Genomic DNA, 24268 nt, shown 5'->3' with positions numbered 1-24268 from the left:
AGAGATATTTACTTAGAAATAAATGAGATATTTATGTTCTTTGTGCAAATATATTTTCCCATACAGTTGGCTTCCATTTCATTTTGCTGATGTTTTCTTTAGCCATGCAGTAGCTGCTTATTTTGATGAGGTCCCACTTGTTTATCCTTTCTTTTATGTCTCTTGCTTTTAGGGGACATCTCGGTGAAAATATTGCAGTGTAGGTTATCTGAGAGTTTCCTGCCAATGTTCTCCTCGAGGACTTTGATGGTGTTGTGACTTATATTTAAGTCTTTTATCCATCATGAGTTTATTTTTGTGTATGGTGTCAGCTGATGATCCAATTTCAATTTTTTGCATGTAGCCATCCAGCTCTCCCAACACCATTTGTTGAAGAGGCTCTTATTGCTCCATTTTATGCTTCTGCCCCCTTTGTCAAATATTAGATGCCCATATAGACCTGGGCTTATTTCTGAGCTTTCTACTCTGTTCCACTGGTCTATGGGTCTGATCTTGTGCTAGTACCAGATTGTTTTGAGTACAGTGTCTTTGTAATATAGTTTGATGTCTGATATTGTGATCCCTCCTACTTTATTTTTCTTTCTCAAACATAGAGCTATTCGGGGCCATTTGTGATTCCATTTAAATTTTTGAAATGTCTGTTTTATGTCTGTGAAATACGTCATTGGTATTTTAGTAGGGAGTGCATTAAATTTATAAATTGCTTTGGGTAGTATGGACATTTTGATGATATTAATTATTCCAGTCCATGAACACAGTATATGCTTCCATTTGTTTGTGTCTTCCTTAATTTCTTTATTCAATGTTTTATAGTTTCCTGTCTTTTACAGGTCTTTTACCTCCTTGGTTAAATTTATTCCTAGGTACATTATTTGTCTCGTTGCTATAGCAAATGGTATTTTTTTTCCTTATTTATTCTTCTATTTCATTCCTGGTGTACAAAAATACCTTTGATTTCTGAATACTGAGTTTGTATCCTGCTGTTTTGCCAAATTCAGTTATTAGGTTGAGTTGTTTTTTGGTAGAGTCTACAGGATTTTCTATGTACACCATCATGTCATCTGCAAACAATGATAGTTTTACTTCCTCCTTTTCAATTTGGATGCCTTTTATTTCTTTTTCTTGTCTGACCACTGTGGCTAGGACTTCCACTACTACGTTGACTAGAAGCGGTGAAAGTGGACATCTTTGCCTTGTTCCCAATCTTAGTGGGAAAGCTTTTTTTTTTTGTCCATTGAGTATGACGCTGGCTGTAGGTTTTTCATATATGACCTTTATTATGTAGAGGTATGTCCCCTGAAGGAGCTGTACCTTGTCGAATGCTTTTTCTGCGTCTATTGAGATGATCATGTGGTTTTTGTCTTTTCTTTTATTTATGTGATGTATTACGTTTATTGACTTGCGTATATTGAATCATCCCTGAATCCCTGGGAATGAATCCCACTTGATCAATGTGGATAATCTTTTGAATGTATTGCTGGATGCAGTTTGCCAATATTTTGTTGAGGATTTTAGCATCTATGTTCATCAGTGAAATTGGCCTTTAGTTTTCTTTCTTTGTAGGGTCGTTTTCTGGTTTTGGGATTACGGTGATGCTGGCCTCATAAAAAGAATCTGGGAGTCTTCCCTCCTCTTGGATTTTTTGGAATAGTCTGAGAAGGACAGGGGTTAGCTCTTCCTTAAATGTTTTGTAAAATTCTCCTGTGAAACCATCCAGCCCTGGGCTTTTGTGTGCCGAGAGTTTCTTGATTACTGCTTCAATTTCCCCAGCAGTTATCGATCTGTTCAAGTTTTTTGTTTCTTCCTCCTTCAGTGTTGGAAGATTATACTTTTCTAAAAATTTGTCCATTTCATCCAGGTCTTCAAATTTCTTGGCATATAATTGTTCATAGTAGTTTTTGACAATCCTTTGTATTTCTGTGGTGTCAGTTGTTATTTCTCCTCTTTGATTTCTGATATTATTTATTAGGATTATCTCCCATATTTTACTGATGTGTCTGCTTAAAGTCTTGCTGATTTTATTTATATTTTCAAAGAACCAGATCCTGGATTAGTTGATCTTTTAGTCTCTATGTCAATCAATTCTGCTCTGTTCTGGATTATTTCCTTCCTTCTATTTGCTCTGGGATTTATTTGTTGTTGTTTCTCCAGTTCTTGAAGTTGTAGTGTTAGGTCATTTATTTTTAAAGTTTCTAATTTTTTTTAGGTAAGTCTGTATTGCTATGAACTTCCCTCTCAGGACTGCCTCTGCTGTGTCCCATAGGTTTTCAACTGTTGTATGTTCATTTTCATTTGTTTTCAGAAACTTTTTCATTCCTTCCTTTATCTCAGTATTGACCCATTCATTAATAGTGTGCAGTTCAGTGTCCATGAGTTTTCCAGATTTTGAGGTTTCTCCTTGAGGTCGATTTCCAGTTTCAAGCCCTTGTGATTCAAGAAAATACTTGTTACTATTTCAGTTTTCCTGAATTTGCTGAGGTTTGCTTTGTGCCCTATCATGTGGTCTATCTTTGAAAAAGTTCCATGTGCATTTGAAAAATATGTGTATTTTTCTTCTTTGGGATGTAAGGTTCTCTATATGTCAGTTAAGCCCATTTCATTTAATGCAGCATTCAGCTCCACAATACCCTTGTTGATGTTTTGTTTGGAAGATCTGTCCATTTTTGACAGTGGGGTGTTTAAACCCCCTACTATCAATGTGTTGCTGTCCATATTTTTTTTAAAGTCCTGCAAGATTTTCCTTATATATTTGGATGCTCCTATGTTGGGTGCATATAAGTGTACAATATTTATGTCTTCTTGATGGATTCTTCCTTTAAGTATTATGAAATGTTCTCTGGGTCTCTTTTTATGGCCTTTGTTTTGAAATCTATTTTTTCTGATATAAGTATTGCTTCCCCTGCTTTCTTTTCTTGCCCATTTGATTGGAATATTTTTTCCATCCCTTGCTTTCAGTCTGTGTAGGTCTTTTGTTCTGAGTTAAGTCTCTTGTAGCCAGCATCTGTGTGGGTCATGTTTCTTATCCATTCAGCTATCCTGTGTCTTTTGATTGGGTCATTTTGTCCATTTACATTGAGAGTTATTACTGATGGAAACTTATTCATTTTTTCCCTTTGTACCTGTGTTCTTTTTCTCACTCTTTTTCTTCATCTTCTTAAACCAGTCCCTTTAGCATATCTAGGAGTGCTGGTGTGGTGGAGATGTATTCTTTTAGTTTTCTTTTGTCTAGGAAACTCCTTATTTCCCCTTCTATTTTAATTGAGAGCCTTGCTGGGTAGAGCAGTATTCGTTGTAGTGCTTTTCTTTTTATTACTTGGAATATTTGTTGCCATTCCCTTCTGGCTTGTAGTATTTCTGTTGGGAAGTCATCTGCTAGCCGCATTGGGGCCCCCTTTTATGTTACTACCTGTTTCTCCCTTGCTTCCTTTAGGATTCTTTCTTTGTCTTTGATATTTACTATTTTTATGATGATGTGTCTTGAAGAAGGCCTCATTGGGTTCCTCTTGAATGGGGCCCTCTGTGCTTCGTAGATCTGTGAGTCCTTTTCTCTCCTCAAATTGGGGACATTTTCCATCATTACTTTTCAAAGAAGTTCTCTATCCCTTGCTCCTCTTCTTCTCCTTCTGGTATCCCTATTATGTAGATTTTATTGCTTTTCAGATTGTCTTGCATTTCCCTAAATGCATCTTCATTCTTTTTGAGTCTTTTTTTCCATTTCTTGTTCTTTCTGGGATTTTTTTTAAGTTTATAAACTTTGAATTTTATTCAAATGAAGCTCAGAAGTATCAATTTATGGCTCAAGCCATTATAAATCTTTTATAAACCTTCTAATAGACCTTAAGAAAACAAATTAGTTGTGGGGTATAATTATTGTACTTGAGCTAAATTTTTGTTTAAGACATATCAACTTAATTATGATTCTTAATAACTGCATATAAACCAAGCTGTTTCTTCTTCAAATACTTTACTGTGTTTAGCCAGAAAAGAAAATACTAAGGAATGCATTCTCTTTTTTAAGGTGATTGTATTTTAAACAAGACTAGTAGCAAGACTAAAGTTTAGGTGCAGATAATCAACTTTGAATGGTATAGGATAATATACATCAAATAAGGCTTCTAAATGATTTTAAATCAGATGGTAATATTATTATCATAGATGTATGATTGTGTACATATATGCATATATTGAGAGAATGAATGAATAAGTATGTGAATGAGTGAAATAATGATGATGTACTCATATATGAATCAGAGCAACCCACCCTGAATGCGCCCGATCTCGTCTGGGAGCTTTTTTCTACCTTGTCCCCCAGCTCGCTGATTTGATCCTCTGCTTCATCTAGCCTGCTTTTGGTTCCTTCTACTGTGTTCTTCAATTCAGAAATGGTATTCTTCATTTCCTCTTGTGTCTTCTTGATAGTTTCTTTGTCCTTTTCCAGGCTGATATATTTTGTAGTAAGTTCCTGATAGTTTCCCTGTAGTTTCTCATAGTTCTCTTTGAGCTTGCTGAGCTCATTGAGCCTCCTTAGAGCCATTGTTTTTAATTCAATATTTGGTAGGTCACTTGCCTCTATTTCATTTAGATCTGTCTGTGGGTATTCCTCCTTTCCCCTCATTTGGGGAGTATTTCTTTTCCTTCCCATTATTTGTGAGAGTTATGTTTTTTCCCTTCTGCTTCAATTAATCAGTCTTGATTTCCTGACTTTGTAGATTAAACCTCTATGGTAGTAGGTGGGTTATTTATTTATTTATTTATTTATTTATTTATTCTTCTCTTTTCTTTCTGGATCTGCTTCTGATGATGTCAGTTGTTGACCCTGTCTGACCTTAACCTGTTTGTTTGAGACTTCTAGGAATCTACTTTCTGTGTCTGTGTCCTACAATTGTTAATCTAGACACTCTGCCCCAGTTGTCAGGCTTAGGCAGCACAGGGCAGAGCAGTGCCTCCTGAGGGCAGGAGTATTGTGTCCTTACAGGCTGCTGTCACTCAGGGGAGTGGTCTGCCTTAGCAAGTTGGAGACTGTGTAATGGGGAAGGAGTCAGCACCGGGATCCCCCCCGCACCTGCTACTCCCTTAGTGCTGTCCCCAACACCTCCACCTCCAGTATCTCCTCAAGAGTCTCTAGGCAGCTCTGTGTCCCCTTTAGCCCAGGGTCTACTCTCTCTGCAGGCTGCTCTGCAGTCAGCATCATGGCCCGCATGCAACTCCTGTCTGGCCAGACTGTCATGATGGCACAGGTATTATTTCCTTTTCCACTGCTGCCTCTTTGGGGCATGGCCTGCCTGCACAAAATGGAGACTATGGAATGGGTAGGAGTCAGCTCAAGAAATCCTTGGCTACTTCTCCAGTTCTTTCCCCAAAGCCTCTGTCTCCAGTTTCTCCTCAAGTGTCTCTAGGCAGCTCTGTGTCCCCTTTGAGCAGGGATCCACTATTTCTGCCTGCCGCACTGCACTCAGCACCCCAGCCAACATGCGCGCATGCCCTGGGTAGAGTGCACAAAACGTATGTTTATTGATTCCTTTATGCCTGAGCGAGATGGTAGCTGCAAAGTGGGAGGTGAGTTATCACCGGGGCTTTGCTGGCCACTATCTCAGTTCTCTTCACAAAGTTTTCCTCACCAATCTTTCCTCAGGCACCAGCCCACTCTGCTCCTGCCTCTACCTAGAGATCAAGGAAGGTGGCTGCCACTGCAAATTTTTGCGTTGGCCCTTTAAATGTCTCTTTGTGTCTCCAGCCACCTGTCTCTGGCAGAGAGCACCACTAAGCTTTTCGTGGTTCTGTTTTGTCTGTGTGCTTTTTTGGTTTCAAATGCCATAGTCTAGGGGTCCCTGCTTATGATTCAGACCCTGTTCTTAGGGGATCCAACTGGCCATTTCAATGTCCCTCTGGTGCTGCTGCCCGTGGACACCAAACCCACCCTCTGTAGCCTCCACCGCACTTCTCACCCATTAGGATGTGTGCAAGTCGATTCCACTGTCTGTCCGTGGCTCCAAGGGTCCTCTCTATTGTTCAATTGTTTTCTAGGTGATTTCTCCACAATTTTGTCACTATTCCAGTTTGGTCTTGGGAAGAGGTCAGCGTGACTTCTACTCGCTCCTCCGCCATCTTCTCCTATTTCCGAATCTTGGTTTTAAGCTGTGTGTATCTAGACTCAGGGCCCTGACACAGTATCTGTCAATTATAAGAAATCAATAACAAATTAATAACATCTGCACAAATGTCCAGATATGAGACTTCGATCTACACTTTAATATATATAACCTACTTATCTGAAGTTTGTACATTGATTATACTGTCTTTGTGGAATAGATGAATTCATGGCTGATTATGAGAAGTGTTAAGTTTATGTACATCCATTTTTTTATTTTTTACTTTTCACTAGAAAGAACATTTACAATTTTCAAAAGAAAAAAGAGGCAGGTTTGCAGAAGTGTGTATCACAGAGATTTTCAATGTAAGCCTTCATTGTTAAATTTCTTACTATGTTATCTGCCTCACCCTATGGCGTTACATGTATAATTACATAAGACTCCCTCTAACAAGCAAACAAGGAGCAAAGCAAAGTTAGCATCAGACTTCTGTCAGCCTTTGCCTTTCTTGGTTCATTAATGTATTTATTTAAAAGTAATCTACTTGTTATTAAGTTTGTAAAATGTGACCTACTTTTAATCTTAAGATAGGGCACTGTGACGTCTTCAAAATTAATCTTCTTTTCAGAAACATTAAATCAGGGATTTTCAATAAAGTACGTTATTAAATTGCTTTGATGGGAGAGTATATGTCTATATAATAATTTGCATATTCCTGGCCTTCAATTCTTTGCCTCCCTTCTGATAGCTCTGTTTAAACAAATATAACATAGATGTGGAAACATCTGGAATGTCAATGCAGTTCTTCATGACCACACTCAGGTTAAGATTGTGCACTTTCTGACATCTAATTGTTTAGCAAAGACCCTTTCTTGAAAAAGAATTGAATACATGGCTCCAAATGATATGTGTTCATTTGATGCTTCTTTTTTTCTAATAAGTATTTTCACATGTACTCACTAGAAATATCTTGGTGCTGATGGTTCACTTTTTATTTGTTTTAGAAATGTGTATATAATTCTTATTGGCTTTTAAATAATCACTTACTCAAATGTCAGGAGCATGATGAATTAAAATCAATGGATTGATCTCAGTTGCTTTCATTTTTTCTTTTCCAAAGAGTTTTGTGGGTTCATTCAAATTACAAGAAAACTGTTTCAATTATACACATCAACTATACCAATCTATCAAGTTCTTGAGTCCTTTTTCTTCACTTTGATTGCATATGTCAGAGATGAATGAAACTTCTTCCCATATTATTTGTAACCACAGAAGAGCTTTTGTTTGGTTTCTCTTTTCATTACCATAAATATATAAAACTAAGTATGCATCAGATATGTGCTGTGAGTGTGTGCACTTCTGCATGTGTGTCCATGAGTATGAAATTTTAGAGTTTTTGGGATACATGAGGGGATACAACTTTGGAAAATTTGAAGATCACAGATTTTTAAGTTTTATTTTTATAGTAAACATTCATAAACTTAACACTAAAAATCTGCAATTTTTGCTTTAAGCTATTACTGTTTTTATAAGCCAGATAACATTTATAAGACCCAAGAAAATATTTTACAAAACTCTGTATCTTAATATCTTTAACAAGATATTTACCCAAATAAGAGCAAGTTAATAAGATTTACAGTGCTTTGCAGAGAGTATTAGTCCATCCTGAGGGAAAAGAAGCTGATTGTGTCATTTTATTCAGTGCTGGGATTTCGGTGATATGTGGTGACAATGAGAAACTTCTCACTCCTAAAGAGTGAGACTGTGTGACACCAGGAATTCTGTGAACCATCTAATATTTATCAAGATGTGCAGTGTAATGGAAACAGTCTGAAATCACACCACACCAATATTAGCCCAGAACAGGATAGGAAAACAAGGTGGTTGATCCTCTGAATTGTTCTTTTTGTCTCTATGTCATTCAGTTCTGCTCTAATCTTGACTATTTCCTTCCTTCTACTTGCTCTGGGATTTATTTGTTGTTGTTTCTCCAGTTCTTGAAGTTGTAGTGTTAGGTCTTTTATTTGAAATGTTTCTATCTTTTTTAGGTAAGCCTGTATTGCTATGAACTTCCCTCTCAGGACCGCCTTTGCTGTGTCCCATAGGTTGTGGACAGTTATCTGTTCATTTTCATTTGTTTCCAGAAATTTTTTGATTTCTTCTCTTATCTCATTATTGACCCATTCATTGTTTAATAGTATACTGTTCAGTCTCCATGAGTTTGCAAGTTTTTGAAGTTTCTCTTTGAGGTTGATTTCGAGTTTCAAGGCCTTGTGGTCTGAGAAAAAGTTTGGTATTATTTCAATTTTCCAGAATTTGCTGAGGCTTGCTTTGTGTCTTATCATATGGTCTATCTTTGAAAAACTGCCATGAGCATTTGAAAAGAATGTGTATTTTTCTTCTTTGGGATGTAAGGTTCTCTATATGTCAGTTAAGTCTCTTTGATTCAGCGTGTCATTCAGCGCCACGATATGTTTATTAATGTTTTGTTTGGAAGATCTGTCCATTTTTGACAGTGGTGTGTTGAAATCCCCTACTATCAGTGTGTTGCTGTCTATATCTTTTTTGAAGTCATCCAACAATTTCCTTATAAACTTGGGGGCTCCTATATAAGGAAAGAATAAACAATTGGGACCTCATAAAAATAAGAAACTTCTGCACGGCGAAAGAAAACATCAGCAAAATGAAAAGGGAGCCAACCGTATGGGAAAATATATTTGCTAATGATACATCAGATAGAGGTTTGATCTCCAACACATATAAAGAACTCACTCGACTCCACTCCAAGAAGACAAACGATCCAATCAAAAAATGGGGGAAGGACCTGGGCAGATGCTTTTCCAAGGAGGAGATACAGAGGGCCCAGAGGCATTTGAAAGGATGCTCAGCATCACTAGCCATCAGAGAAATGCAGATCAAAACCACCATGAGGTACCACCTCACACCGGTCAGAATGGCCATCATAAACAGATCCACAAACAACAGGTGCTGGCGAGGCTGTGGAGAAAAGGGAACCCTAGTACACTGTTGGTGGGAATGCAGACTGGTGCAGCCACTATGGAAAGCAGTGTGGAATTTCCTCAGAAAGCTGAAAATGGAACTGCCTTTTGATCCAGCGATTCCCCTGCTGGGACTATACCCTGAGAACACCAAAACGCCAATACAAAAGAACCTATGCATCTCAATGTTCATAGCAGCACAATTTACAATAGCAAAGTGTTAGAAGCAACCTAAATGCCCATCAGTAGATGATTGGATTAAAAAATTATGGTACATATACACAATGGAATACTACGCAGCAGAAAGAAAAAAAGAAGTACTAAACTTTGCGACAGCATGGATGGAACTGGAGAGCATCATGCTAAGCGAAATAAGCCAGGGGGCGAAAGACAAATACCATATGATCTCACCTATAAGTGGAACCTAACCAACAATGCAAAGATGCAAGGAAAATATGACCAGCAACGCTGAAAGGAAAAGAAATCAACAGAGACAAGAGGGAAGGGGGGGCAGGGAAAGGGAAGGGAAGGGGAAAGTCAAGGGACATATAGCAAGGACTCATGGACAAAACCAAAGGGGAAGAGCTGAGGGAAGGAAGGTGGTAGGGGGCAAGGGAAAGAGGTTGGGGGGAGGCAGAGACAAATGTATTTAAAAAGTAAATAAATTAAAAAAAATGATACCACCAAAAAAAGAAAGAAAGAAAGAAAGAAAAACAAGGTGATGTAGTCATAAGCCAGGTGTTAGGCTCCTTCTCAACCAAATTTCTTTATGTTCATCAGATGTTTATTTTTGTAGCTATTTTAGAATTTCTTGTTGAAGTAGATTTATTTTCAAATGCATCATGAAATATCATGATTAAAAGGTTTTTATCGGTTGCTCTCTTTCAAAACATGCATTTTTCCTGAAAAGTCTACTTCAGTTTGTGTTTAAAGTCAGCCACTCACATCACATTTTTATTGGATTATAGTAATCCCAAATATTAACTCTGGCTCAGAAATTCATGACCACCCCACTTACTTGGAGCACAGACAACACTGACCATGAGTACCACTAGAGGATGAAAGCTCCTTGGAGGGAAGTTTGAATATCCTAGTTTCCTAAGATTTTCCTTTACAGATATTCATTAGACACAGTCGGCCCACAGTGGGATTCTAATCCTTTCACACAGAGATCACCTTTCCACCCAGGTCTTTAGCAGGACATTGGCAGAACGCCCCACTGACACCTGGGAAATGCCCTGTTGGCTACAGCAGCAAGTGCTGGGTCCCCCAGGTGCCTTCACACAGTGGTGGGTCCCTTCCCAATAACAAACAATGAGGGAGACAAGCAGGCACAATATTTATAGTAACTTCTCATCTCCAGTGCATCATAAATGTTTACTGTTCAAAGGTGGGGAACCTGGCTTCACATTTTGTTTCCTTGGATTTTAGGCATCAGATAATCTGTGCTTTTTTATTCTCTCACTACCTATGCAGTTCTGAATCAATTCTCTCTCTTTCTATTTTTCCACAAATATTTACTAGCACTTTATTCCAGATGTAATGACCTTCTCCCTACCTGTCTGGCAAACAGGAGAGTTTCCCTCCTTTGGGCTGTCTATAGCAAGAAATGCTCTGCACTGACTCCATCTAACACAGACATGTTTGTTAAATGTTAACCATATGAAAATATGTCTTACAGAAACACTGAAGCAGTTTGCTTCCTAAAAGCAGTTTGCTATTGGACCTATTTGATTTTTCAAATTTTCATTTATTTTTATTTTCTTTACATATTTTTATTCAATTACATTTGACTATCAATATTATTCTGTATTAGTTTAAGGTGTACAGCATAGTATTTAGAAAATCATTTAGTTTACAGAATTATCTCCCTGACGTTTCAAGTACCTAACTGACACCATCAGTAGTTATTATAATATTATTAATTCTATCCCCTACGCTGTCATCTACATGCTGTGACTATTTATCTTGACTGGGACTTTTGTGAGCAGAAAGTCTTTCCCTCCTCAAAAGTTAGCGAGATGGATAAAGAGAGGACTACTTTAGCCCAATGGTTGAATCCAGAAAGGGCCAAGGAAAGAGAGAAAATTAGGGAAAGGTGACGGAGAAATCATCTAAAATTATAGCATCCGGCTAGCCCAATGTCATCCTAGCCTTCCTGTTTGGCAGTGATGAAACACTGAGTTGTAGCAGCTTCCACAGTGGGCCCTGGGCACAGAACTCCTGAACATCACCACAGGGCAGCTAGAATCAGGCTGTAGCAACCCTGATCTTTTGGGTCCAGCATAGGAATGACCAAATAATCCACCATTATCCAGTAAATTTTGTGACGGTTCTGGCTTTTGTGGTTTGTGCCCTTGGCCTTTCTCCCTCTGGATGTGGTGACCCCTCCCTGTTCAGTTAATTTGGGCTGTGAGAATAAATTGAACAACTAACCCTCTGATATTAACAGCATCTTGTCACATTGAGAATACTCTAAGGATTACTTAAGGCTTCTAATAAAAATGGTCATTTATTTACAAAGAAAATCCATGCTCTGTTTCAGTGAAAGGTAACTGCCCTCCTCATTCAGCAGGCATAAAATGATAGACCTTGTTTTTTACCATCATAAATTATTTTTCTTTTTATAAAGTTTAGTTAAATATAAGGGACACATTCTAACTATGTGGTGTTTTAATAATTAAGATTTATCAACTGAGTAGCATGAAGTATATGAATTATACTTTAGACATTTAAATGTAAGGTCTGAGTTTCTGATTTTTAAATAAAAGTGACTTAAAGCTTGTATCTCTTATTTATTTGCTAGTAATAGTTCCATTAATTTACTCTAATTAGGTCTTTTGAGAACAAACACTAAAGTCGGGAAGATAAATAATTGTTATGGATTTAAGGTTTAATGGAGTTTGAAGTAACTGAGTTATTATTTTTTTTATTGTGATTAGTCAATCATAATATTACATTAAAATTTCAGGCCATTCAGTTTTAACAGTGGCCAAATTATGAGTAAAGTTTATATTTTCTGATTATTCTTGTTTGCAATATATCACAAGATTAAATTTAGTTATTTAAATGTTTTATTTTGGAAGTCATATTGAATCATATGAAATCTCTCCCTGTCTTTATGTTTTTTTATTGCGGCTTGTTTTTAATCGTATTTTCTCATTTAAAAAGAGATTAATCTTTCACCTGTTTCTTGCTCATTCCCTCCTTCACCTTCTAGGCACAGAAATTCTACCCTGGGTTAAGTTAGGGTGAAATCTGAGACCTTGAATTAGATAAGGCCACAAACAACTTTGCAGAACTAAAGGGGAGGGGAGTGAAAAGTTGTTTTCCATACAGATGACTTATCAGGTCTTTGTGTATCCTCTTTTTCAGCTTGGTTCTTTTTCTCTCCTTGGGTCCTAAGCTGCTATTGTCAGTTGGTAGGTTTATAGGCAGGTAGATAAATAACCTATGTCTATGTCTATGTCTATGTCTATGTCTATGTCTATGTCTATGTCTATGCCTATGCCTATATGTCTAATGTGTATTTCTATCTCCATCTCTATATCTGTCTCTATCTATAGATACCTATATATTCACCTGGATATATCTGATAGATATATCAGGAATATATCTAATTCCAGAATGATATCACATTCAGAAATGTCAGAATTTGTTTTTTATATAACCCCATCTGGAATGGGGTTTATTCCCTACATCAATTCATTTCTAAAAATTTGTATTTAATAATTCAAAATGGATTTTGTTTTGTTTTACATTTGTTGTTCCTACACCTGTCTCAAAACAGGATGAGGACTGGAGGATAGGTTAGTGTAGGAGAAACCAGCAGGATCACAGTGAGAGGTTTCTCATCATCACTGAAAATGCTCAGCCTGAACAATCAGACATTCAATATGGCATATGGGACTGAAGACTTCAGTGACTATCTACTTCAATGTCTTTATGTTACTGAAAGAGTAAGTGTTATCTGAACATGGTGGATGATTTCCCCTAAATTAGATCAGATCATTACATTTCTTCTTTAAAATTTATGTATTTATTTATTTTTAATTGTTCAAATACATTTGTCTCCATTTACATGCCACCACTTTCCCCTGCCCCACCCACCTCCACATCCCCCCCTCAATTTTTCCCCACCCTGGCTTTGTCCATGTGTCCTTCACACCTGTTCCCCTTCCCCTCCCCATTACACCCCTTCCTCCCTCCCCCACCCCTGTCTCTGTTGGTTTCTGCTCATTTTAAATGTCGCTGGCCCTATTTTCCTTCCCTGCTTGCTTTGCTGATTAGGTTCCATTTATAGGTGAGACCATATGGTATTTGTCTTTTACCTCTTTGTTTATTTCACTTAGCATAATGCTCTCCAGTTCCATCCATGCTGTCATGAAGGGTAGTAGCTCTTTCTTTCTTTCTGCTGCATAGTATTCCATTGTGTAAATGTACCATAGTTCTTTGATCCACTCATTTAATGATGGGCACTTAGGTTGCTTCGAGCACTTGGCTATTATAAATCTTGCTGCTAAAGACATTGGGGTGCATAGGTTCTTTTGAATTGATGTTTCAGGATTCTTAGGGTATAATCCCAGCAGTGGAACTGCTGTGTCAAAAGGGAGTTCCATTTTTAGCTTTCTGAGGATATTCCGACTGTTTTCCACAATGGCTGCACCAATCTGCATTCCCAACAACAGTGTACCACAATTCCCTTTTCTCCACAACCTCACCAGCACCCGTTGTTTGTTAATTTGGTTATGATGGCCATTCTGATAGGTATGAAGTGGTATCTCATTGTAATTTTAATTTGCATTTCTCTGATGGCTAGTGACGCTGAGCATCCCTTCATATGTCTCTGGGCCCTGTGTATGTCCTCCTTGGAGAAGTGTCTATTCAGGTCATTTGCCCATTTTTTAAATTGGATTGTTAGTCTTCCTGGAGTGCGTTAGTGTGAGTTCTTTCTGTATTTTGGAGATCAAACTCCTGTCTGATGTATCATTGGTAAATATATTTTCCCATAGAGCTGGCTCACTTTTCATTTTGCCGATGTTTTATTTAGGCACAAAGAAGCTTTTTATTATGATGAAGCCTCATTTCTTTTTTTTTTTTTTCCTTTATGTCCCTTGCTCTATGGGACATATCAGTGAAAATATTGCTGTGTGGGATATCAGAGAGTGTCCTGCCTATATTCTCCTCTAGGGATTTTACAGGGTCATGACTCATATTTACGTCTTTTATCCATCTTCAGTTTATTTTTCTGTATGGTGTCAGTTGGTGGTCAAATTTCATTTTTTGCATGTACCTGTCCAGCTCTCCCAAAACCATTTGTTGATGAGCCTATTTTTACTCCATTTTATGCTTCTACACCCTTTGTCAAATATTAATTGACCATAGAAACTGGGTTTATTTCTGGGCTCTCTATTCTGTTCCTTTGATCTGTGTGTCTGTTATAAAGCCAGTGCCAGACTGTTTTGATTACAGTGACCTTGTAATATAGTTTGATGTCAAGTATTGCGATCATTCTTATTTTTTTATTTTATTTTTCTCAAAATTGCTGCAGCTATTTGGGGTCATTTATGGTTCCATATAATTTTTTTTTAAATATTTGCTCTATGTTTGTGAAATATGCCATTGGTATTTTAACAGGGACTCTGTTGAATCTATAAATCGCTTTAGGTAGTATGGACATTTTGATGATGTTGATTCTTCCTATCCATGAACATGGTATATGCTTCCATTTATTTGTTTCTTCCTTAATTTCTTTCTTCAGTGTTGTACAGTTTTCTGCGTAGAGCTCTTTACCTGCTTGGTTAAGTTTATTCCTAGGTACTTAATTTTTCTTGTTGCTATAGCAAATCAGATTTTTTTTTCCTGATTTCTGTTTCTGATATTTCATTGTCAGTGTACAAAAATGTATTTGATTTCTGAATATTGACTTTGTATCCTGCTGTTTTGCCAAATTCACTTATTAGGATGAGTAGTTTTTTGGTGAGTCTACGGGGCTTTCTATGTACACTATCATGTCATCTACAAATGATGATTGTTTTACTTCCTCATTTCCAATTTGGCTGCTTTTTTTTTCTTTCTCTTGTCTAGTATCTGTGGCTCGGACTTCCAATACTATGTAGACTAGAAGCCGTAAAAATGGACATCCCTGTCTTGTTCCCAATCTTAGTGGGAATGCTTTCAGTTTTTGCCCTTTGAATATGATGCTGGCTGTAGGTTTTTCTTATATGGCCTTTATTACATTGGGGTATGCTCCTTTTATTCCCATTTTTCTGAGTGTTTTTATCATAAATGAGAGCTGTATGTTATCAAATGTTTTTCTGCATCCATTGATATGATCATGTGGTTTTTATCTTTCTTTTTTTGTTTATGTGATGTATTACATTTATTGATTTGCGTATATTGAACCATCCTTGCATCTCTGGGATAAATCTCACTTAATCATGCTGTATGATCTTTTTCATGTATTGCTGGATGCGGTTTGCCAATATTTTTTTGAGGATTTTAGTGTCTATGTTCATCAGCAGCACTGGCCTGCAGTTTTCTTTCTTTGTTGTGTCTTTATCTGGTATTGGAATTAGGATGATGCTGGCCTTATAAAAAGACTTTGGAAGTCTTCTCTCTTCTTGAATTTTTTGAGATAGTCTGAGAAGAACAGGGGTTAGCTCTTCCTTAAATGCTTTTTAAAATTTTCTTGTGAAATGGTCCAGTCCAGGGCTTTTGTGTGCTGGGAGTTTCTTGATTATTGCTTCAATTTCCCCAATGGTTATTGGTATATTCAGGATTTCTGCTTCTTCTCATTCAGTGTTGGAAGGTTATACTTTTCTACAAATTTGTCCATTTCATCAAGGTTTTCATATTTCTTGGTGTATAATTGTTCATAGTAATTTCTTATAATTCTTTTTCTGTGTGTGATATCAGTTATTATTTCTCCTCTTCCCTTTCTGATGTTATTTCTTTGGTTCCTCTCCTTTTTTTTTCTTGGTTAGCTTAAATTTTTGTCAATTTTGTTTATCTTTTCAAAGAACCAAATCCTGGATTTATTGATCCTTGGAATTGTTCTTTTAGTCTCTATGTCATTCAGTTCTGCTCTGATCTTGATTATTTCCTTTCTTCTCCTTGCTCTGGGATTTATTTGTTGTTGTTTCTCCAGTTCTTGAAGTTGTAGGGTTAGGTCATTTATTTGAAATGTTTCTATCTTTTTTAGGTAGGCCTGTATTGCTATGAACTTCCCTCTCAGGATTGCCTTTGCTGTGTCCCATAGGTTTTGGACTGCTGTATGTTCATTTTCATTTGCTTCCAGAAACCTTTTGATATCTTCCCTTATCTCATTATTCACCCATTCATTGTTTAATAGTGTGCAGTTCAGTCTCCATGAAGTTTGAAAGTTTTTGAGGTTTCTCCTTGAATGCGATTTCCAGTTTCAAGCCCTTGTGGTCTGAAAGAATGTCTGCTATGATTTAGATTTTCCTGAATGTGTTGAGGCTTGTTTTGTGTCCTATCATTTAGTTTATCTTCGGAAAAGTTCTGTGTGCATTTGAAAAAAATGTGTATTTTGCTTCTTTGGGATAAAATATTCTATTTCTATCAGATAAGCCCATTTAATTTAATGTATTCTTAGCTCCACAACAATCTTGTTGATATTTTGTTTGGAAGATCTATCAATTTTTGAGAGTTGGGTGTTAAAATACCCTACTATCATTATGTTAATGTCTATATCTTCTGGAAGCCATCCAAGGTTTTCCTGATATATTTGGATGCTCCTATGTTGGGTGCATATAGGTTTACAATGTTTATGGATTCTTCCTTTGAATATTATAAAGTGTCCTTCTTGGTCTCTTTTTATAGTTTTTGATTTGAACTTTATTTTTTCTGATATATGTATTGGTACCCCTGCTTTTTTTCCCTGTACATTTGTTGGAATATTTTTTTTTCCATCCCTTTACTTTCAGTCTCTGTAGATCCTTTGTTCTAAGGTGGATCTCTTCTAGGCAGCATAAGTGTGGGCCATATTTTCTTTACTATTCAGCTATCCTATGACTTTTGATTGTGGCATTTAATCCATTTACATTTAAATTTATTTTTGATAGGTACTTATTCATTTTTTCCCTTTGTATCTATGATCCTCTCTTTCTCACTCTTTTTCTTCGTCATCTTAAAGCAGTCCCTTTAGCATATCTTGTAGTGCTGGTTTTGTGGAGGTGTATTCTTTTTGCCTTCTTTTGTCTGGGGAACTCCTTATTTTACCTGCCATTTTAACTGAGAACCTTTCTCGGTAGAGTTGTCTTGTCTGCAAGTCCTTGCTTTTCATTATGTGGAATAATTTTTGCCATTCCCTTCTGGCTTGTAGTGTTTCTGTTGATAAGTCAGCTGCTAGCCTTATCGGGGCTCCCTTATATGTTACTACCTCTTTCTCCCTTGCTTCTTTTAGGATTCTTTGTCTTTAATATGTGCCATTTTAATTATGATGTGTCTTGGAGTGGGCCTCAATGGGTTCCTCTTGAATGGGACCCTCTGTGCTTCCTGGACTTCTGTGGATTTTTTCTCTCCTCAAATTAGGGAAGTTTTCCATCATTACCTTTTCAAAAATATTCTCTATCCCTTGGTCCTCTTTTTCTCCTTGTGTTATCTCTATTATATGTATATTAAACAATTCAGGTTGTCCTGCATTTCCCTAAGTGCATCTTCATTTCATAATTCTCTTTGAGCTCATTGAACTCATGAGCTTCCTTAGAACCGTTGTTTGGAACTCTGTATCTGATAGTTTACTTGCCTCTATTTCATTTAGTTCTCTTTGTGAGGATTACTCCTTCCCCTTCAAGTGAGGGGTGTTTCTTTGTCTTCCCATTATCTGTGAGACTCTTCTTTTTTGCTTCTGCTTTTTAAATTGATCTGTCTTGATTTCCTGACTTTGTGGTATGAACTTCTATGGTAGGAGAATGTTTTTTTTTTTTGTTTTTGTTTTTGTTTTTGTTTTTCTGGATTGGCCTCTGATGATGTCAGATGTTGTCCCTGTCTGACCTTAGTCAGTCTGTTTGAGACTTCCAGGAATTTATTGTCTGTGTCTATCTCCTCCTGTTGTTAATCTAGTTATTCTTCCCTCAGCTGTCAGGCTCTGGCACCACAGGGCAGGACAGAGTCCCTTTTCAGGGCAAGGTTATTGCGTCTTTTCATGCTGCTGCCATTCAGGACAGTAGTCTGCCTGAGTAAGACAGCTGCTGCCATATGGGTCCCCGCTGGCTACTCCCTCAGTTTTCTCCCCAAAGCTTCCATCTCCAGACTATCCTCAAGTGTCTCTAAACCACTCTGCATTGTCTTTTGCCAGGGATCTACTATCTGTGCCTCCCTTTCTGTACTCAGCACACAGGTCTGCACAACACAGGTTCATGGCAGAATCTCCTGGGGTGTGGATATTGTGTTCTTTCATTCTGCTGCCGCTCAGGTGAGTAATCGGCTTTAGGAACACGGCTGCTATCATATGGGGAGGAGTCAGCACTAGGATCTCCCCAGCTATTCCCTCAGTTCTCTCCCCAATGCCTCCATCACCAGACTTTCCTCCAGCATCTCTAGACTTCTCTCTGTCCCTTTTAGGCAGATATCTACTACCTGTGACTACTGCCCTCTACTCAGCACCCAGGCCTGTGCAATTCCTGGCCAGGGCAGAGTCTCCTGGGGTCAGGGTTATTGTGTCCTTTCACGCTGCTTCTGCTCAAGGGAGCTGTCTGCCTGAGCCAGATGGTAGCTGCGGAATGATGGGTGAGTCAACACCAGGTTCCTGCCAGCCACTTTCTCAGTTCTTTCCCCAAAGCGTCCTCCCCAGTTTCTCCTCAGGCGATTTCAGCACACTCTGCCCCACCTTTCCCAGAGCCTACGGTAAGTGGCTGCCACTACAAATTTATCTGTTGGCCCTTTAAATGGATCTTTGCATCTCCAGCCTTCTGTCTCTGACAGAGAGCACCCCTGCCCTTTTTCTCAGCTGGTTGTTATCTGTGTGTGTTTTTGGGCTCTGTTGCTGTAAGCAGGAGACCCCCACTTATGGTTTAGACCCTGCTTTTCTCAGGAGGATCCAACTGACTGTTTCAATATCCTTCTGGCTCTGCTGCCTGTGGGCATGTAGTCTACCTTCTCGAGCCTCTACCACACTCCTTATTAGTTAGGTTGTGCTAAAGCCGATTCCCCTGTCTGTCTGAGGTTTTAAGGCTCCTCTCGCTATAGTTCATTTGTGTGTTCCAGGTCATTTCTCCATAATTTAGTTGTAATTCCAGGTTGGTAGTGGTGAAGGTCTGCCTGGCTTCTACTCACTTCTGTGCCATCTTGAAGTCTCTGCAACTGTTGTACTTTCAAATAGAGATTACTATTATTTACAATTAAGTTTTTCAAAACCAATTATTGTATAGGAATGATCACAAAATTAATTTCAGTATATGAGTGGCTTGGAGAAACTAGAAAGTGGATTTGAAAGTGTCTCTATCCTTTTATCATTTCCATAATCCAGAAGAGTTATCCTGGCCTATTTTAGCCAATCGCAGCAGTCCTGTGTCCCTAACCTGTGACTGATTGCAACTTGACTCTAATTGTGGCCAGTGAAATAAGAGTAGGGTTTTCCTTGAACTCTATGATGATACATTTCTTTATTCTTTAAAAATCAAAAAAAAAAAAAGTCAAATTCTCTTTTTCCTTTGGAGACTGCTGTCTTGGAAAGTGATTCATAGAATTGCTGCAGTGCTTTGTGACTCTTAGAATAATTACTGTTAAGGGCAAATATTTGATTCATTAGCATGACAGATTAGAGAGAGGGGAAAACATGTGAATTCTCAATGATGTCAATACATTTCAAATTAAACTAGGGCAACAGCTGCTGTACTTCTGGCTTTCTTCAGTGAGGTTGATGATGACAATGATGATAACTGTGTTGTCATCGTTCAAGACAAATATGAACTGAGTTTTCTATTCCTTATAGCCAAAATATTAATAAAATATACATTTTTTATACATAGCAACAAATCTTGTGATTAAGAATAAATTCAATTAAAAGAGTTAAGAGTTCACAACATAAAAGGAAAAAAAAAACAATATTGGGTCATTCCTTTTGACTGTTGGCTACACCACAAATAACCCAGCACTCACATACTCCTTCATCAGTACATACAACCTTAAGAAAAAAAAAAGTCTAATTTCAGAATCTTCCCCCAAAATACCTTTTAATAACAAAATAATCAGTTACTTTGATGGTGTTAATATAACAGCATTTACATGAGTGATTTCATAAATTATGTAGACCATACAATCTGTGGATTGATTTCATGTTTCAATCTTGTACAGTGGCATAAGGAGGAATTGTCTCAGATAATTGTGGAAGCTGGTTTAGGGGCAAGAATTTTAATTTTAGTAGCCCAGAGGAAGATACTGAGTACATTCTCTGTGAAGTAAGTAAAACACACACTTCACTGGACATCCCAGCACAGAAGTCAAGGTGTCAGTGCCAATAACTTCTCACGTCTTTCTTCAAGGTGTAGATAAGAAGGAATGGAGTAAATCACATGTTTATACTTCAAATATGACCTGTGTTGCCAGAGCCACAATAAAAGCAGGAGATAATTTTTAAATTATGTTTACAATGCAAATGTTTGGGGAACATAGCTTGTACAGAAATCAGTCAACAGTATGTTATTGTAGATGAACTAGTTCATTGCAAATTGTTTAATTTTACTTGGTAAGTCTTTCTAAATATCTAATAGAAATAATATGAAAACTAAATTCAATTGTTTGCTTTTATTAAAAATGCCCTGTCAAAATAGCTTCTATCTCAATGTTGTCTTGTAACATCTGAGGATCAATTTTGGTCACATAATTATAGCCAGAGAAGTCTGAAGAGCATTTCAAACAGCAGGGCCGTGATATGTGGGAATTTGTTGTGAAGCTGTTATTGTGAAGTGCTCAAATTTGAAAGGGACAACTGATATAGATGCAATTAAAATCTTGCCTGTTAAGGAATCTTATGAATTATTAAAACCCAGGTCCTATTATCCCTTCTTAAATTATCATTTTCAATTTCCTGTTGCCACATGTGCTCCTGCCATGAGATGTTAAGCAATTACCTTTTCTAGGGTCAAAAGAAGAGCCTTGAATCCATCTGCAAAGCTGAGATAAGGGCTGTGGTTCAGCCTGAAAAGCTGTCATACCAGACACGAAAGCCAGGTTGGGGAGGAAACCGTAGCTTTGGGTTCTCCAAACAGCTGAAAGAGATTTATTGTAGTGCACTCCCATTAAGTCTGCATTTTATATAGCTTAATTCTCATCTAACTTCAAAGTGTTGACTTTGTCTTGATACAAATAAAAGCTAGACTGAAAATTGAACACATTTTTGCAGACTAAAGAAACATAATTTATGAAAGATGGATTAACTGCCTGTTTAAATGAACTGCCTGTTCATTTAAAATGTTAAATATATATGATTTTTATTCAAGCCATTCATACTTGAGGGTCATTTTGAAGCACTGTATCTTTTATATATTAATTTTTTTTCTGAAGACATCTCTTTATTTCCAGAGGAGAGAAAGGTTTGTTTAATCAGCATTTAAGTTTAAAATAATCATAAACATTCCATCAAAGGAATTTGCTAGGTTAATGCTATGATTGGGCCTTCATAGAACAACTGAGACAAACATTTATATTTTAATTTTGCCAATCTTTGTATCAGTAGCATTGAATATTTGAAGGGATAAGATAAACTTTGGCTGTGACACATATACACAGAGAGTTATCCCAGCACCTTGACCAAAGCTGGGTTCTTAGCTGATGACCTTGTCACTCAGCCACAGTGGTGCAAGAATAAATAATGTCCCACGTGATGATAGTAGAAGTTTATTGAAAAAATAAAAAAGTTAAGAAATTTGCGAAAACAAAGTTACCTCTAAAGTCAGCCCTCCATCAAGGAATTATAAAGATGTCAGCAACAAGCAGTTTTGCTTGTCTTTGTGTGTGGGTCTTAGCAGAAACATCTCTGAGGCTTCAGAGGTAAAGCAGAAAAGGGCCAAGACATGTCGCTGTACTTCAGTTTGGTCTGAGCAGTGAAAGACATGGTATGTGAGGTCATCGAGGAAACAAGACATATATATTACATGCTATCTAAGTCTAGAGCCTACACATACATGCAAATATGGTAGTCTGTTGATGGTCTTTTTTTTTTTTAGCTAAAGCCTTGAATTTGCATGGCTGTTTAAAGCACTGTGCTAGAGCTCTTTAGGTATGGACCACTGAACATTCATCAATGCATACTGATGATTTTGTTATGGCAATATTTATCATTGGGAAGATATCTTTATTGAGTCTTGCAATGCAGTAGATAGCAAGATTAAATGTCATTATACATGTATGCGTACCATTATATATTATGTTATTTATTATATTATGTTACATATAATACATAATATATTTTATGTATCAATATAATATTATATGATACACTTATATACAGTATGTGATAATTGTATATGTATAATTTACTCTTAGTGCCAAGGACTCATCTAACAGTTTTCTTATATTATCCCATTTAATACAAACACAAAAGTTTAGTATTGAAGTAATACTATCATTGCTCTTTTTCAGAAAAGGATGTTGAAATCTAGGCAGTTTTAAGGAGATTATGCATTACATAGCTAGTAAGTGGTTGAATTGTGATTCTAATACTTGCATTAGAGAAAGTTGTGTATTATACAATAAGTGAGAATTTAATCTTTGGCATATATGAAAGGTCAGTGATAAAGAGCAACCTCATCATTATGTGATATTTGTTACTAAATTTATAGATATTTTAAAACAAAGTGTTTGTGAATCTATCATCATAACTATTGCTTGGATACTTTTCTCAGTTTTTAATTCTTCTAAGGGTGCTGTCCCAATTTCATGATCTAGGAGATCTCTGAGTTTCTCTGTCTCAACTGGGGTCCTGAAAGATGTGTATTTGCTTATTTTAAATTGTTCTATGTGCCCAGTTCTTGTCAATGTAGCATCCATTCCATTCCTTTTTCTCCTCTAGAACCTCCCCTCTAAACATTTATCCTGTGACCAAAAATACTCTCTCCTCTCAGGAGAACATCTTTTATATGCTTCTTTGTTCACATCAACTGGCTTTCTATCAATATCTAAAATCTTGTGTGATTCTGAGAATAGAAAGGTGAGGAATGGAATTCCTCTCTAATATGGGGGTGGGGCATGAGGAAGTAGTGTTGAAGTTCCCTGGAGAGTCAAGGTTAAATAATGCAGGATATGAATTCAGATAAATTTTATTATCAGTTCATTTTCCTCATTTGTCATTCAAATAGGAAGTCATGGAAACTTGGTCAAAGAAAGCAGAAATTGGCTGAGTCAGTTCAATTGTCTTTGCAGACTTGAAATCATTCTGAAATCAGATATGTTTTAAATTGAACCTCTTGGTGTTTTACTGACCATAAAAATGACTGCCTGATTTTTATCCTCACAACCTATATTGTCTGAAAAAAAATTATAAAGTCAGTCTCATGGCTTCTGATGAAATTTAGCCTGTGAGAGCTAAAGAATTAAATTTTAAGATATGCTTGGGAATGAGGGAGAAAAATTCATATATTATTTTGGATCTTTTCTAATAGTAAGAGTAATGTTTATTAAGTAATTACTTTATGAAAGGGCAGACCGAATTTTATAGGATCTGGAAATTATAAAATGTGGCATCCTTTTAAAGAAAGCACAAACAAAATTCTGAAAATAATATGTTCATGACCACTGAAACTTGACATGAGAAATTAATAAGACAAAATCCCTGTGTCCCTGGAGTTGACACTTCTGAAAAAGAGCTGATGTTTAAGCTACAGAAGCTTTAGGCAACTCTACATCTGACTGAGGCTGAGAACCTATGCTGAGCTCCTTTAATCTCACATCAAGAAAATGAAGGAAGAAACCGAGACTTAGAAAGCTCAAACCCTCTGACCAAGAACAGAGTGCCCACTCTTATCCTTTACACTCAACAGCCCATGTGCACAACCGCTATATGTTCTGCCTGCAGAGCTAACTATTTCTGCATGAGTATTACACACACAGGGTGGAAAGAACAAGGCCATCTGATAAACATTGGACATCCCTAAAAGCTTAAAGAATTCTGTATGTTTATTTTTATTTTTTTCTAACAAAGTTGACTTGCAGTTTTGT

The sequence above is a fragment of the Pteronotus mesoamericanus genome, unplaced genomic scaffold, assembly GCF_021234165.1.
Source record: "Pteronotus mesoamericanus isolate MK-2021 breed Mesoamerican mustached bat unplaced genomic scaffold, CSHL_Meso_final scaffold_54, whole genome shotgun sequence".
NCBI lineage: Eukaryota > Metazoa > Chordata > Mammalia > Chiroptera > Mormoopidae > Pteronotus > Pteronotus mesoamericanus.
This window is presented reverse-complemented; position numbering follows the sequence as displayed.